The following is an 11,477-nucleotide window of genomic DNA, read 5'->3' on the forward strand; positions in this document are numbered from 1 at the left end:
GTTACCTCTTCCACCCGCTACAACCCTCCCCACCTCTGTATCCTCCTCCAGCCCCTACAACCCTCCCTATCTCTGTAACCTCCTCCAGCCCCTACAACCCTCCCTATCTCTGTAACCTCCCTCAGCCCCTACAACCCTCCCTATCTCTGTAGCTACCCCAGCCCCTACAACCCTCCCTATCTCTGTAACCTCCTCCAGCCCCTACAACCCTCCCTATCTCTGTATCCTCCTCCAGCCTCTATCACTCTCCCTATCTCTGTAACCTCCTCCAGTCCCTACAACCCTCCCTATCTCTGTTAGCTCCTCCAGCCTCTCAACCCTCCCTAGCTCTGTAACATCTTCCAGCCCCTACAACACTCCCTCTCTCTGTAACCTCCTCCAGCCTCTACAAACCTCCCTATCTCTGTAACCTCCTCCAGTCCCTACAACCCTCCCTATCTCTGTAACCTCCTCCAGCCTCAACAACCTCCCCATCTCTGTATCCTCCTCCAGCCCCTACAACCCTTCCTATCTCTGTAACCTCCTCCAGTCCCTACAACCCTCCCTATCTCTGTAACCTCCTCCAGCCTCAACAACCTCCCCATCTCTGTATCCTCCTCCAGCCCCTACAACACTCCTTATCTCTGTAACCTCTTCCACCCACTACAATCCTCACCATCTCTGTATCCTCCTCCAGCCCCTACAACCCTCCCTATCTCTGTAACCTGCTCCAGCCCCTACAACCCTCCCTATCTCTGTAACCTCCGCCAGCCCCTACAACCCTCCCTTTCTCTGTACTTCCCCCAGCCCCGACAACCCTCCCTATCTCTGTAACATCCTCCAGCCCCTACAACCCTCCCTATCTCTGAAACCTCCTCCAGCCCCTACAACCCTCCCTATCTCTGTAACCTCCTCCAGCGCCTACAACCCTCCCTATCTCTGTAACCTCCTCCAGCCCCTACAACCCTCCCTGTCTCTGGAACCTCCTCCAGCCCCTACAGCCCTCCCTATCTCTGTAACCTCCTCCACCCGCTGTACTCCTCCCTATCTCTGTAACCTCCTCCACTCCATACAACCCTCCCTATCTCTGTAACCTCCTCCAGACACTAAAACCCTCCCTATCTCTGTAACCTCCTCCAGCCTCTACAACCCTCCCTATCTCTGTACGTTCCTCCAGCCCCGACAACCCTCACTGTCTCTTTAACCTCCTCCAGCCCCTACAACCCTCCCTATCTCTGTAACCTCCTCCAGCCCCTACAACCTTCCATATCTCTGTAACCTCTTCCATCCGCTACAACCCTCCCCATCTCTGTATCCTCCTCCAGCCCCTACAACCCTCCCTATCTCTGTAACCTCCTCCAGCCCCTACAACCCTCCCTATCTCTGTACCTCCCCCAGCCTCTGCAACCCTCCCTCGCTCTGTAACCTCCTCCAGCCCCTACATCCCTCCCTATCTCTGTGACCTCCCCCAGCCTCTACAAGCCTCCCTATCTCTGTACCTCCCCCAGCCCCTACAACCCTCCCTATCTCTGTAACCTCCTCCAGCCCCTACAACCCTCCCTATCTCTGTAACCTCCTCCAGCCCCTACAACCCTCCCTATCTCTGAAACCTCCGTCAGCCCCTACAACCCTCCCTATCTCTGTAACCTCCTCCAGCCCCTAAAGCACTCCCTATCTCTGTAACCTCCTCCTGCCCCTACAACCCTCCCTATCTCTGTAACCTCCTCCAGCCCCTACAACCCTCCCTATCTCTGTAACCTCCTCCAGCCCCTACAAATCTCCCTATCTCTGTAACCTCCTCCAGCCCCTACAACCCTCCCTATCTCTGTAACCTCCTCCAGCCAGTACAACCCTCCCTATCTCTGTAACCTCCTCCAGCCCCTACAACCCTCCCTATCTCTGTAACTTCCTCCAGCCCCTACAACCCTCCCTATCTCTGTACCCTGCTCCAGCCCCTACAACCCTCCCTATCTCTGTAACCTCAACCAGCCCCTACAACCCTCCCTATCTCTGTAACCTCCTCCAGCCCGTACAACCCTCCCTATCTCTGTAACCTCCTCCAGCCCCTCCAACCCTCCCTATCTCTGTAACCTCCTCCAGCCCCTACAACCCTCCCTATCACTGTAAACTCCTCCAGCCCCTATACCCCTCCCTATCTCTGTAACCTCCTCCAGTCCCTACAACCCACCCTATCTCTGTAACCTCCTCCAGCCCCTACAACACTCCCTATCTTTGTATCCTTCTCCAGCCCCTACAACGCTCCGTATCTCTGTAACCTCCTCCAGCCTCGACAACCCTCCCTATCTATGTAACCTCCCTCAGCCCCTACAACCCTCCCTATCTCTGTAGCTACCCCAACCCCTACAACCCTCCCTATCTCTGTAACCTCCTCCAGTCCCTACAACCCTCCCCATCTCTGTAACCTCCTGCAGCCTCTACAACCCTCCCTATCTCTGTAACCTCCTCCAGCCCCTACATCCCTCCCGATCTCTGTCACCTCCTCCAGTCCCTATAACCCTCCCTATCTCTGTAACCTCCTCCAGCCCCTACATCCCTCCCTATCTCTGTAACCTCCTCCAGCCCCTACCATCCTCCCTATCTCTGTAACCTCCTCCAGCCCCTACAACCCTCCCTATCTCTTTAACCTCCTCCAATCCCCACAACCCTCCCTATCTCTGTAACCTCCTCCAGTCCCTCCAACCCTCCCTATCTCTGTAACCTCCTCCAGCCCCTACAATCCTCCCTATCTCTGTAACCTCCTCCAGCCCCTACAACCCTCCCTATCTCTGTAACCTCCTCCAGTCCCTACAACCCTCCCTATCTCTGTAACCTCCTCCAGCCCCTACAATCCTCCCTATCTCTGTAACCTCCTCCAGCCCCTACAACCCTCCCTATCTCTGTAACCTCCTCCAGTCCCAACAACCCTCCCTATCTCTGTAACCTCCTCCAGTCCCTACAACCCTCCCTATCTCTGTAACCTCCTCCAACCCCTACAACCCTCCCTATCTCTGTAACCTCCTCCAGTCCCGACAACCCTCCCTATCTCTGTAACCTCCTCCAGCCCCTACAGCCCTCCCTATCTCTGTAACCTCCTCCAGCCCCTCCAACCCTCCCTATCTCTGTACCCTCCTCCAGCCTCTTCATCCCTCCCTATCTCTGTAACCTCCTCCACCCGCTGTACTCCTCCCTATCTCTGTAACCTCCTCCACTCCCTACATCCCTCCCTATCTCTGTAACCTCCTCCAGACACTAAAACCCTCCCTATCTCTGTAACCTCCTCCAGCCTCTACAACCCTCCTCATCTCTGTAAGCTCCTCCAGCCCCGACAACCCACACTGTCTCTTTAACCTCCTCCAGCCCCTACAACCCTCCCTATCTCTGTAACCTCCTCCAGCCCCTACAACACTCCCTATCTTTGTATCCTTCTCCAGCCCCTACAACGCTCCGTATCTCTGTAACCTCCTGCAGCCTCTACAACCCTCCCCATCTCTGTACCCTCCTCCAGCCCCTACAACGCTCCCTATCTCTGTAACCTCTTCCACCCGCTACAACCCTCCCCACCTCTGTATCCTCCTCCAGCCCCTACAACCCTCCCTATCTTTGTAACTTCCTCCAGCCTCGACAACCCTCCCTATCTATGTAACCTCCCTCAGCCCCTACAACCCTCCCTATCTCTGTAGCTACCCCAACCCCTACAACCCTCCCTATCTCTGTAACCTCCTCCAGTCCCTACAACCCTCCCCATCTCTGTAACCTCCTGCAGCCTCTACCACCCTCCCTATCTCTGTAACCTCCTCCAGCCCCTACATCCCTCCCGATCTCTGTCACCTCCTCCAGTCCCTATAACCCTCCCTATCTCTGTAAACTCCTCCAGCCCCTACAACCCTCCCTATCTCTGTAACCTCCTCCAGCCCCTACCATCCTCCCTATCTCTGTAACCTCCTCCAGCCCCTACAACCCTCCCTATCTCTTTAACCTCCTCCAGTCCCGACAACCCTCCCTATCTCTGTAACCTCCTCCAGTCCCTACAACCCTCCCTATCTCTGTAACCTCCTCCAGCCCCTACAATCCTCCCTATCTCTGTAACCTCCTCCAGCCCCTACAACCCTCCCTATCTCTGTAACCTCCTCCAGTCCCTACAACCCTCCCTATCTCTGTAACCTCCTCCAGCCCCTACAATCCTCCCTATCTCTGTAACCTCCTCCAGCCCTTACAACCCTCCCTATCTCTGTAACCTCCTCCAGTCCCAACAACCCTCCCTATCTCTGTAACCTCCTCCAGTCCCTACAACCCTCCCTATCTCTGTAACCTCCTCCAGCCCCTACAACCCTCCCTATCTCTGTAACCTCCTCCAGTCCCGACAACCCTCCCTATCTCTGTAACCTCCTCCAGCCCCTACAGCCCTCCCTATCTCTGTAACCTCCTCCAGCCCTTCCAACCCTCCCTATCTCTGTACCCTCCTCCAGCCTCTTCATCCCTCCCTATCTCTGTAACCTCCTCCACCCGCTGTACTCCTCCCTATCTCTGTAACCTCCTCCACTCCCTACATCCCTCCCTATCTCTGTAACCTCCTCCAGACACTACAACCCTCCCTATCTCTGTAACCTCCTCCAGCCTCTACAACCCTCCCTATCTCTGTAAGCTCCTCCAGCCCCGACAACCCTCACTGTCTCTTTAACCTCCTCCAGCCCCTACAACCCTCCCTATCTCTGTAACCTCCTCCAGCCCCTACAACCTTCCATATCTCTGTAACCTCTTCCATCCGCTACAACCCTCCCTATCTCTGTAACCTCCTCCAGCCCCTACAACCCTCCCTATCTCTGTAACCTCCCCCAGCCCCTACAACCCTCCCTATCTCTGTACCTCACCCAGCCTCTACAACCCTCCCTATCTCTGTAACCTCCTCCAGCCCCTACAACCCTCCCCATCTCTGTATCCTCCTCCAGCCCCTACAACCCTCCCTAGCTCTGTAACCTCCTCCAGCCCCTACATCCCTCTCTATCTCTGTAACCTCCCCCAGCCTCTACAATCCTCCCTATCTCTGTACCTCCCCCAGCCCCTACAACCCTCCCTATCTCTGGAACCTCCTCCAGCCCCTACAACCCTCCCTATCTCAGTAACCTCCTCCAGCCCCTACCACCCTCCCTATCTCTGTAACCTCCGTCAGCCCCTACAACCCTCCCTATCTCTGTAACCTCCTCCAGCCCCTAAAGCCCCCCCATCTCTGTAACCTCCTCCTGCCCCTACAACCCTCCCTATCTCTGTAATCTCCTCAAGCCCCAACAACCCTTCCTATCTCTGTAACCTCATCCAGTCCCTACAACCCTCCCTATCTCTGTAACCTCCTCCAGCCCCTACAACCCTCCCTATCTCTGTCACCTCCTCCAGTCCCTACAACCCTCCCTATCTCTGTAACCTCCTCCAGCCCCTACAACCCTAGAACCCTCCCTATCTCTGTAACCTCCTCCAGCCCCTAGAACCCTCCCTATCTCTGTAACCTCCTCCAGCCCCTACAACCCTCCTTATCTCTGTAACCTCCTCCAGCCCCTACAACCCTCCCTATCTCTGTAACTTCCTCCAGCCCCTAAAGCCCTCCCTATCTCTGTAACCTCCTCCAGCCCCTACAACCCTCCCTATCTCTGTAACCTCCTCCAGCCCCTACAACCCTTCCTATCTCTGTAACCTCCTCCAGTCCCTATAACCCTCCCTATCTCTGTAACCTCCTCCAGCCCCTACAACCCTCCCGATCTCTGTCACCTCCTCCAGTCCCTATAACCCTCCCTATCTCTGTAACCTCCTCCAGCCCCTACAACCCTAGAACCCTCCCTATCTCTGTAACCACCTCCAGCCCCTACAACCCTCCCTATCTCTCTAACCTCCTCCAGCCCCTACAACCCTCCCTATCTCTGTAACCTCCTCCAGCCCCTTCAACCCTCCCTATCTCTGTAACCTCCTCCAGCCCCTACAACCCTCCCGATCTCTGTAACCTCCTCCAGTCCTGACCAGCCTCCCTATCTCTGTAACCTCCTCCAGCCCCTACAACCCTCCCTATCTCTGTAACCTCCTCCAGTCCCTACAACCCTCCCCATCTCTGTAACCTCCTCCAGCTCCTACAACCCTCCCTATCTCTGTCACCTCCTCCAGTCCCTATAACCCTCCCTATCTCTGTAACCTCCTCCAGCCCCTACAACCCTAGAACCCTCCCTATCTCTGTAACCTCCTCCAGCCCCTAGAACCCTCCCTATCTCTGTAACCTCCTCCAGCCCCTACAACCCTCCCTATCTCTGTAACCTCCTCCAGCCCCTACAACCCTCCCTATCTCTGTAACCTCCTCCAGCCCCTATACCCCTCCCTATCTCTGTAACCTCCTCCAGACCCTACAACCCTCCCTATCTCTGTAACCTCCTCCAGCCTCTCCAACCCTCCCTATCTCTGTAACCTCCTCCAGCCCCCACAATCCTCCCTATCTCTGTAACCTCCACCAGCCCCTACAACCCTCCCTATCTCTGTAACCGCCTCCAGCCCCTACAACCCTCCCTATCTCTGTAACCTCCTGTCGTCCCTACAACCCTCCCTATCTCTGTAACCTCCTACAGCCCCTACAACCCTCCCTATCTCTGTAACCTCCTCCAGCCTCTCCAACCCTCCCTATCTCTGTAACCTCCTCCAGCCCCCACAATCCTCCCTATCTCTGTAACCTCCACCAGCCCCTACAACCCTCCCTATCTCTTTAACCTCCTACAGCCCCTACAACCCTCCCTATCTCTGTAACCTCCTCCAGTCCCTACAACCCTCCCTATCTCTGTAACCTCCTCCAGCCCCTGCAACCCTCCCTATCTCTGTAACCTCCTCCAGCCCCTACAACCCTCGGTATCTCTGTAACCTCCTCCAGCCTCGACAACCCTCCCTATCTCTGTAACCTCCTCCATCCCCGACAACCCTCCCTATCTCTGTAACCTCCTCCAGCCCCTACAACCCTCCCTATCTCTGTAACCTCCTCCAGCCCCTACAACCCTCCCCATCTCTGTAACCTCCTCCAGCCTCTACAACCCTCCCTATCTCTGTAACCTCCTCCAGCCCCTACATCCCTCCCTATCTCTGTAACCTCCTCCAGCCCCTACAACCCTCCCTATCTCTGTAACCTCCAGTCCCTACAACCCTCCCTATCTCTGTAACCTCCTCCAGCCCCTACATCCCTCCCTATCTCTGTAACCTCCTCCAGCCCCTACCATCCTCCCTATCTCTGTAACCTCCTCCAGCCCCTACAACCCCTACAACCCTCCGTATCTCTTTAACCTCCTACAGTCCCGACAACCCTCCCTATCTCTGTAACCTCCTCCAGTCCCTCCAACCCTCCCTATCTCTGTAACCTCCTCCAGCCCCTACAATCCTCCCTATCTCTGTAACCTCCTCCAGCCCCTACAACCCTCCCTATCTCTGTAACCTCCTCCAGTCCCTACAACCCTCCCTATCTCTGTAACCTCCTCCAGCCCCTACAAACCTCCCTATCTCTGTAACCTCCTCCAGTCCCTACAACCCTCCCTATCTCTGTAACCTCCTCCAGCCCCTACAACCATCCCTATCTCTGTAACCTCCTCCAGTCCCGACAACCCTCCCTATCTCTGTAACCTCCTCCAGCCCCTACAGCCCTCCCTATCTCTGTAACCTCCTCCAGCCCCTACAATCCTCCCTATCTCTGTAACCTCCTCCAGCCCCTACAACCCTCCCTATCTCTGTAACCTCCTCCAGTCCCCACAACCCTCCCTATCTCTGTAACCTCCTCCAGCCCCTACAACCCTCCCCATCTCTGTAACCTCCTCCAGCCCCTACAACCCTCCCTATCTCTGTAACCTCCTCCAGTCCCCACAACCCTCCCTATCTCTGTAACCTCCTCCAGCCCCTACAACCCTCCCTATCTCTGTAACCTCCATCAAACAGCCAAGAGCGCTGCTTTCCTCCGATTCTAGCCTCTCGCGCAACCCCAATTCCCGTCACTCCGCCATTGATGTCCGTTCGTTCAGCTACCTGGGGGGGGGGGGGGGGGAGAGAGAGAGAGAGAGGCACCCCCACCCACCCAAAATGTGGAATTCCGTCGCTAAACCTCTCTCTTTCCGCCCCCTCTTCCTTTGCGACGCTCCTTAAAAACCGAGCTCTTTTGGTTGCTCCTGCTCCTTATTTGTCTGTCCTACTCCCCCTGTGACGGGCCTCGGGGACCTGGGAACAACCTTCATCGCACTGTATAAATGCCAGTTGCTGTCGAGGAGGCAATTCACACATCATTTTTAATCAGATGACAGGGAATACCTCGCCCACCAGTTTCACTGTCGCGGTGAGGAAATGTTACGCAGGAAATCTTCGACAGCACCGGTGCTGTGTCGATTCCTTCACGTCTCACTTCCAACCTGTTCCAGCTACCGCCTTTTATAAGATGGCCGACATTTTCAGTCGCCGTCGAGTGGGGATTAATTGTGCGTGTCGCTCAACTCGCTGAAGATGGGCATGGCTGCAAAATGGGGTAGCGGCGGGGGGAGATGGGGCGGGTGTGTCCCACAGGGGTGAGCAGAGCCACTCAGGCACTGCAACATGGCCGCAGAGAGCGGTGTTTGCAGCTCTGAAATTCAAGACTCTGCCTTGCAACATAGTGCCACTGCCCCACCCACACCCGGCTTCTCCTGGCCCACCCACACCCGGCTTCTCCTGGCCCACCCACACCCGGCTTCTCCTGGCCCACCCACACCCGGCTTCTCCGGGCCCACCCACCCAGGTGGCTCGGGCAGAGAGAGAGGACTCATCAGGCCACAGTCAATCACCGACATTCAGGCCATTGGTTTCAACCGTCGGAGGGTCAGCGCTGAGGGAGCGCCGCACTGTCGGAGGGTCAGTGCTGAGGGAGCGCCGCACTGTCGGAGGGTCAGTGCTGAGGGAGCGCCGCACTGTCGGAGGGTCAGTGCTGAGGGAGCGCCGCACTGTCGGAGGGTCAGTGCTGAGGGAGCGCCGCACTGTCGGAGGGTCAGTGCTGAGGGAGCGCCGCACTGTCGGAGGGTCAGTGCTGAGGGAGCGCCGCACTGTCGGAGGGTCAGTGCTGAGGGAGCGCCGCACTGTCGGAGGGTCAGCGCTGAGGGAGTGCCGCACTGTCGGAGGGTCTGTACTGAGGGAGCGCCGCACTGTCGGAGGGTCAGTGCTGAGGGAGTGCCGCACTGTCGGAGGGTCTGTACTGAGGGAGCGCCGCACTGTCGGAGGGTCAGTGCTGAGGGAGTGCCGCACTGTCGGAGGGTCAGTGCTGAGGGAGCGCCGCACTGTCGGAGGGTCTGTACTGAGGGAGCGCCGCACTGTCGGAGGGTCAGTGCTGAGGGAGTGCCGCACTGTCGGAGGGTCAGTGCTGAGGGAGCGCCGCACTGTCGGAGGGTCTGTACTGAGGGAGCGCCGCACTGTCGGAGGGTCTGTACTGAGGGAGCGCCGCACTGTCGGAGGGTCAGTGCTGAGGGAGTGCCGCACTGTCGGAGGGTCAGTGCTGAGGGAGCGCCGCACTGTCGGAGGGTCTGTACTGAGGGAGCGCCGCACTGTCGGAGGGTCTGTACTGAGGGAGCGCCGCACTGTCGGAGGGTCAGTGCTGAGGGAGTGCCGCACTGTCGGAGGGTCAGTGCTGAGGGAGCGCCGCACTGTCGGAGGGTCTGTACTGAGGGAGCGCCGCACTGTCGGAGGGTCAGTGCCGAGTAAGCGCTGCACTGTGGGAGGGTCAGTGCTGAGGGAGCGCCGCACTGTCGGAGGGTCAGTGCTGAGGGAGCGCCGCACTGTCGGAGGGTCAGTGCTGAGGGAGCGCCGCACTGTCGGAGGGTCAGTGCTGAGGGAGCGTCGCACTGTCGGAGGGTCAGTGCTGAGGGAGCGCCGCACTGTCGGAGGGTCAGTGCTGAGGGAGTGCCGCACTGTCGGACGGTCAGTGCTGAGGGAGCGCCGCACTGTCGGAGGGTCAGTGCTGAGGGAGCGCCGCACTGTCGGAGGGTCAGTGCTGAGGGAGCGCCGCACTGTCGGAGGGTCAGTGCTGAGGGAGCGCCACACTGTCGGAGGGTCAGTGCTGAGGGAGCACCGCACTGTCGGAGGGTCAGTGCTGAGGGAGCGCCGCACTGTCGGAGGGTCAGCACTGAGGGAGCGCCGCACTGTCGGAGGGTCAGTGCTGAGGGAGCACCGCACTGTCGGAGGGTCAGCGCTGAGGGAGCGCCGCACTGTCGGAGGGTCAGCACTGAGGGAGCGCCACCCCCCCACCCCCCGGCGCTGTCAACCAGCTCTTAGATAAAACCAAAAAAAGGTTTCCCCCCCCCTCCCGTCAATATATAACTGATGTTTGTTGGGGGGCTAGCTGTGCGCTCACTCGCATCTCCGGGACACACATCCGCGACCGCTCTTCAAACCAAAATGGGTGAGAACGCTTTGGGAAGACGCAGAGGCTCCGAGGCGGGGGGGGGGGGGGAAACGGCTGCCACCCGGGTCAGCGCCCCCCCCCCCCCCTCCCCCCCCCCAGTAGAGAAGCAGAACACTCCAGAAGCCGGGGAACACAAGAAAAGGGCAAGAAAACAACGCAAACACTCGGGGGGCTTCGGTCGTGCCCCTTGGGTGTGGTGTGGGGGGGGTGGAGTTTGGAAGGGAGAAACGCATTTCAGATCCCATCACGTAAGGCTCTGGATGTGTGTCAGAGCAAGGAGCGATCGGCATCAGGCGGACTAAATTCCCACGGCTTTGCTAGTGTGACGCCCAACTCCCTGGAACACGATTCGGAGCGGGGGGGGGGACAACAAATTAAGGAACGCCTGTTCTGCGAAAATGGACAAAGATGAAGTTGGGGGGCGGGGGGGAAAATGGGGGGGGGGGGGGCGAGAGTTTTTAAATTCAGAGCCTTAACGGTGAGTGATAAACTGCTGCTCAAAACGGGGGAACTCTTTCTATTTACGCGGTGTTGTTCAAAGGAAATCGAGACGGTATCTACTCATTTCAGGCAAACTTGCCCCCTGACGAGAAGTGGAAAGCACTCAGATTCACAAGATTAAGACAACAACAAAAAAAAGAGGGGAGATGATAATCTCGAAAAGTCACCAACCTTGTCAAAAAGTTGTCACGAGAAAAAAAGGGCAGCTGTAATAACCTTCAAGTCAGCGATAGCAGCAACCCGGTGTACTTTCCTTCTTTTAAAAAAAAACTCTCCTCAAGGAACGATATCGGATGGGAGGGAGGGGAGGCTGATTGAACTCGCTGATACAGGAGCTGGTGGCTTTATGTCGGGCAGGGCTCAGCATAGAGTTGGGGCGTGGAGGGCGGGACGGAGGAAAGAGTCAGAGGATCATCAGTCCCTGCCTGCCTCCCTCAGTGGCCCGCCTCCAGGCCAGCCACCCAATCTGAAGCGTCGGCCCTGCCCCAGAGTGCTGGCGTCCTGAGAGCTGGCTAGCTCTCGTCAGGGGGCTACAGTCCCCATCGTCCGGCCTTGCCCCCCCACCCCACCCTGTCCTCTT

The 11,477-nt window shown here is 57.6% G+C and overlaps 1 protein-coding gene across 2 annotated transcripts in view; it reads right to left on the reverse strand.

The window, feature by feature from the left end:
• LOC140398967 (GATA-binding factor 2-like) overlaps nt 1-11,224 on the reverse strand; it is a 150,533-nt gene extending 139,309 nt beyond the window's left edge. For both annotated transcript variants that reach the window (XM_072487982.1, XM_072487981.1), the window contains exon 1: nt 11,069-11,224. The gene's annotated coding sequence lies outside the window, so the exon portion shown is untranslated. The remainder of the gene's footprint in view (nt 1-11,068) is intronic.
• Nucleotides 11,225-11,477: the final 253 nt, after the last annotated feature.

This window comes from Scyliorhinus torazame, chromosome 22 (assembly GCF_047496885.1).
Source record: "Scyliorhinus torazame isolate Kashiwa2021f chromosome 22, sScyTor2.1, whole genome shotgun sequence".
Classification (NCBI taxonomy): Eukaryota; Metazoa; Chordata; class Chondrichthyes; order Carcharhiniformes; family Scyliorhinidae; genus Scyliorhinus; species Scyliorhinus torazame.